This window comes from Rhagoletis pomonella, unplaced genomic scaffold (genome assembly GCF_013731165.1).
Source record: "Rhagoletis pomonella isolate Grant_MI unplaced genomic scaffold, Rhpom_1.0 Rhpom_scaffold_00007, whole genome shotgun sequence".
Lineage (NCBI taxonomy): Eukaryota > Metazoa > Arthropoda > Insecta > Diptera > Tephritidae > Rhagoletis > Rhagoletis pomonella.
This window is the reverse complement of record NW_023458561.1, coordinates 32,043,560-32,049,559: the sequence shown is the minus strand read 5'-3', so window position 1 is coordinate 32,049,559 and position 6,000 is coordinate 32,043,560. Positions and strand designations below refer to the sequence as shown.

General features: G+C 30.1%; 1 protein-coding gene across 1 annotated transcript in view; it reads right to left on the bottom strand.

Annotated features, from left to right (window-relative positions):
• LOC118742618 (serine/threonine-protein kinase N) overlaps window positions 1-6,000 on the bottom strand; it is a 131,729-nt gene that overhangs the window by 52,119 nt on the left and 73,610 nt on the right. The window lies entirely within an intron of this gene.

Sequence of the window (6,000 nt, the reverse complement as noted above, 5' to 3'; positions counted from 1 at the left end):
TTTTTTATTATTGTATTATTTTTTATTATTGTATTATTTTTTATTATGTTATTATTTTTTATTTCTTTTTTTATTTTATTACTTCTTATTTTTAATTATTTTATCGATTTTTATTATTTTATTCTTTGTTATTTCTTATTGTAAATTATTTTATTGATTTTTATTATTGATTCTTTGTTATTTTTTATTGTAAGTTATTTTATTGATTTTTATTATTTTATTCTTTGATATTTTTTACTGTAAATTATTTGATTATTTTTTATAACTGTTTATTTTCATTACTTTATTATCTTTTTTTTCATTTTCAATTAATTTTTACTTTCAACTATTCAATTATTTTTTATTTGCAATTATTTTATTGACATACACATTTCTAAATTTGTTTGATAAATTTTTTATTTATTTATTGTAAAAAATTTGTTACCTAATTTTTTTTATTTCGATTTTCTTTTTTAATTTTTAATTTAATTTTATCTTTATTTATTATTTATTCTTTATTTAATATTTTTTATTTAGTTATTATATTTTTAAATTAGAACTTATGTACGTAGAACTTTTCATCGATACATAAAAAAATAGCCGCCTATAAAAGTTTGCGTTCATCAGGACCGATTACTATAAAAAATCGCTATGAAGTAGCCCTACTCGCCTATTGGCCTTCCGGAACTATGAGTATTCTCGACATACCGAAAGGATTACAATAATATTAATCTGTATTTACATGAGGCGATTTTCTAGGCGAATCAACAAAAAATGGTGTCAATATTGATTCAAAATACTTGCCTCAAAGTAGATACCAAATAAAACTTTTTCAAGTAAGTATCGCCTGTCAATAAATCGCCTCATATAAATGCATCGTTACGCTCAATTCTGATCCAATTATAACTTGGAATTTACTCTTTTGAGCAAGAATTATGAGAGGAGGGCTCTTTATTTACTCTTTACTTTGCACTCAGTTTTTAACTCGATGTATGCAATAATACATATGTAAGTCCTTAAAAGAGCCACCCTAACCTTAATTTACATACATATGTATTCGCATACATACATAAGTACCGAGAAACATAGACATATACGGGTAAATATGAATGTGTGGTATGCGTTAACTTGCATTTGCATACAAAATACTTTCCATTTACAACTGGGCTGGGAATACGCTGTGAAACAAAAACATGCCTACTTTTAAGAAATTAAAGCACATAAAGTGTAGAGTAAGAGTATGCAGAAGTAATAACTGAAGTGTAGCACTTTTCAGCTATGTATATATGTATATACATATGTATGTGTGTATAAACCGTACTTGAGACACACTTAAGAGCTTAGGAGTTCAAAATTGAAGCAAAGGAGGCACAACATGCTGCGAGAAAAAATGCGGAATAATTTTATTTGTGTAATTAGCATTCGGACGGACGTGCTCCATGCGAATATTCTTGCAGATACAATACAAAAGAATGCATCAATGAAGACAAATTGCCCCAACTCCATTCAAGTTGAACTTGACACTATGTCGCCCAGGTGTCAAACTATATACATACATACGAGCGCGACGAGGGCGTACATGCTACATATGTATGTATGCATACCCTGCAGGAAACGGGGCTAGTTTATAACTAACTTATAACTACCCAGCAGTCAACTAGTTGTACCTTTTTGGTTACTTATTTCTTTCGGCCGTAACTAGCTACTTTTGAAGGGCGATGGCCGCAAAAAAGTGAGAACTGGTTTCCTCTGCGTTAAAGCTTAAACACACGGCAGCGTTGATCCGGATTAACTCGGACTTAATCCGGATCAACTGCAGTTAATTCCCGACTGTTTATGCTTTTAGACGTCAATTAACTTGTAGCTAACTACTTTTGGGCATAAAAGATCAATAAAAAAATTGTTAATTTTACTTTTACTTTTTTTTGCATTTTTATTTATTTAGTTTACATTCAAAATTGCATTAGTTGTTATTTTAATTCTGTCACACATAACATCAAAATAATAATATAAAATTTCGAACTTCATTTTATTTTTTCTGAATTCGAAAAAGTATTTGCAAAGTGCAGAGAAAAATTTATTCCAAGTAGTTTTTGAATGAGGATTTTTAAATAGAAACTTGTGAAAAAAACAAACTCTCGATTACGTCTGCATGACGCCTGCACGACTTTACAACACACTTAAAGTTAGTTTTGTCATAGCTAATTAGAAGTTAGTTATTTATCGAAATACCGCAAAAACGCTAACTATAAGTTGGTTATTTTTCATCAATTGATAATTTGTTTCTGCAGGGTAATCATACACACATACATACATACTAAATGGACGGCGCGATATCCCATTTAACAAAACGAATTGAATTCGAGGCGGTAAAAATGTGCTTGGCAACGCGTTATTATATCCGTCGCAACGTGCCTGTTTTACTACCATATTCCTACATATAAAGCGCAATGAATAGGTATTGATAGCACTGCGCTTTTTTTGTTCTCGTAAGTCTTCAATTTGTAATATTAGGTATTTCTCACGTTTTAGTGAATTATCGGAAAAAAGTTTTGAGTTACTTTTGAATAAACAGCTTTTCAATCTACGACAGTTTTTGCTTGTACCGAAAATGGTGCAATTCATACACCTTTAACTTAAGTAAATACTTAAGTGTTTATATAGAATACATGAAAACCATAGTACAAACAAAGCTATTAATGATAATATTAACTTCTGAAAAGGTTGAAGTCTTCTAGCAAACATACATATGTATATATCTACCTACGAATGTATGCATATTCGGAGGTATTTATGTATCTAAGTGTACGCTTATATCATGACTCAGTAAATATGGTAATGTAGTATATATGTACATATTTTTCGATGTAAACAAACACCTTGCCTTCTTATCTAGTAAACTACTATCTTATCTAAGAAGTGCCCTATCTCAAAGTTGTTTCACAATTACAAATCAGTAATCCGCACGTAATTTTAACTTGTTAACTCCCAAGGTAAATCAAAAAAATAGTCAAAAAATTACACAAAATTTGTAACAATTTTCAAGTTCATTTCTAAATTTTTGGAAAATAAATTGAATATGTAAATTAAGGGAAGGTCTTCGGATTTTTCCTCAGTGTGCTATTTTGTTTCGGTCCTGGGTTCGCGTAATAGAATTTTAAATTTTTAAGTATTATTAAAAAAAAATCAAATTTGATAATTACTTTTTGAGTTTTATTTATTTATTTATTAGTTTTATTTTTTCTTTGAAAAGTAATCTTTTATATTTTTACTTATTGCTTGGAGAACAAATAGCAGTTATTTTCTGAGTTGATTTTTTTTAATAATAAAACCTAATAATGGCAATGGGAATGATATTGGTAATGGTAATGGTAGTGGTAAAGGTAATGATAATAGTAAAGGTAATGATAATGGTAAAGGTAATGATAATGGTAAAGGTAATGCAAATGTTAAACGTAATTGTACATAATTTTAATGGAAGTTCACTCTCGTATTTAAGTTCGTATTCGCGTTCACATTTGCATTCGTGCTCGTCTTCGTGTGCGTATTCGTTTTCTCATACGTCTTCGTCGTCTTATTCGTGTTCGCCTTCGTGTTCGTTCGTGCTCATATTTACTCTCGTCTATTTTTATTTTTTTTTTTTATTAAAAGTTATAGCCGTTACGGTCAGTGCCCAAAAATTTTAACCTGATCGCACGGATTTTGAGTTCTGAAGCTCATTCCTATACAAAAATGTCCAAGTGGAAAATTTCATTTGCTTTAGTCATTTTTAGACGAAGTTAAAACATTCGCAACCTGAGAAATACGTGTGCCTACATATGTATGTATGTATGTACATATGTATAAAAATTTTCACTACAAAAAAAAATCGAATTATAATTGCTTTTCCTTTTCTGTGCGGTTCTTTCTTTACACCGCTTATTCAGTACGAAAGTACATAAATACCTACACATTTTTTATTGCCATTCATTTCATTTTGATTTCACTTTCTAAGCTATTCAAAATTTCTCTTCTATTTTGCTCATTGTTTGGTGTATTTTTTTTTTTTTGCAATTTCGCTCGTCATCGAATTAATTAACTCAGAAGTCTTGACATATAAATTTCTTTCTGCTTATTAAGAGCGCAAAATTTCATCTTTGGGAATTGAGGGAAAAGTTCAATGGTATTTTTCTTGCCTGTTTGCAAGCTGCTTCTGAGAAAAAAGTAAACTCAATTGGTTTTAATTAATATTTATTTAAAAAAGCTATTGATTTTTGCCAATTTGAATAACTGGCCACACATTGATTGATGAAGGTACTCGTAATATTTCATTTTCCAAGAAAACTGCCTTAGTGTTTTAGTTTTGCTTTTCAAGCGTGTGAAATTGTGGAAGGAACAATATAATGCCAAGTAGACTCAACTGGCATTATGAAATACTAAGTTTGCCGTTTGGCAACTAAAAGCTATAATTTCGTTTTGCAAATTATTGGCAGTTAAGCTGTAAAACTATTATGCAGCCGAAAGTATTACTTTCGATGAGTCATTAAATGTTTTCTGTTCTTAATGAAAGAGAGAAGAGAGCTTTGTAATGGAGCACGGAATAGGGAAACAGTAAATAATATGCCCCGGTAAGGTGCGCATGATACGATATCAGTTTACTGTCGTAACTATTTACTCCCACTATTTATACGTTCACACTTAGAACGCTTGAATAGGTGCAGAGGTTTTCATAAAGAACCCAGCGCATGCCTATACTTGTAGGCCTCAGGGCACCTTCCTTTTAATGCCGTGAACAAATGGTAATTATAATCCGATTTGGTTCATATTTAGAAAGTACACTAGGTGACAAATGAAAAGTGTACACCTTGTTCTAATATAATATCAACAATTATTTTCAGGAACACTTTTTTGCATTAGTTATTTATGGAAATATAGCTCAGTCTATAATATAAACCTGCAAATCAAAGTTTCACACTTTATATAAAGTTCAAAAATTCAGGAAATGTTCATCAAAACTTTAATCCAGAATCTCTAGAAAATTTCCGAGTAAGGATTTTTGTAGCCCATTGAATTTTAGCAAACAAAGTGCAAGTGTCAAGTCCCTAAAAATTTCCGTTGTTTTTTTAGCATTTTTTGAATGGAAGAAAATGCGCAACACCCTCCACAAAAAAAAAAAAATAAGAAATCAACGGTAATTTTTAGTGACTTCAAACTTACACTTTGTTTTACTAAAATTGAATGGGCTACAAAACTGCATACTCTGCATTTTCTAGAAATTCTGAATAAAAATTTTTAAATTTTGTTGATGTTTTTGATTGAAATTAGATTTTTTGTGAATTTTAAATAAGGTGTCAAACTTTGGTTAATATAAATGTTTATATTAGAGAATGAACTATATTTTCATAAATAATTAATGCAAAAAATTGTTTATGAAGATAATTGTGAGTATTATATTATAACAAGGTGTACCTTTCATTTGTTGCCTAGTGTATATACATAACTAAAATGGAAATAAATAACTCGACAAAAAATTTAGTCGTTAGGTGGTGTGAAGGTCCATTTTTATTTTTTTTACTAACCACTAATAAAAGCTGGTCTTAAAATATTTTTATTTTTTTTTTATTTTTTGGATTACGACACTTGCAGCAAATGAGCGATATGTATTCACGGAGCTTATCAAACTTTATCATTTACAAAATACTTAATATTTGTCGCATGACTTTTGAGCTTTAACACTTATCAGTAAGCGTTAATGAAACAAGTAGCATAAATTTCCAGTAAATAAAATGATACACTAGGGGTATTCTCGAAGTCTTGCGCGTTGCACGAAATGCAAAAATACTCTTCCAAAATCGGAGGAGTACGAGAGTACCCCATTGCAAAGCGGTGGTAGCATGCATAGGTTGCAAGCAGCGTAATTTTGTATCAAATACAATATCAAGGTACAGCAAAAAAATTGAAGTGAGCGAGATGAGAGGAATGAGAGAAATATGTAGCAATCCCAAAAAGAAAAACGCTTGCACAGAGTCGCATTTATCTTGC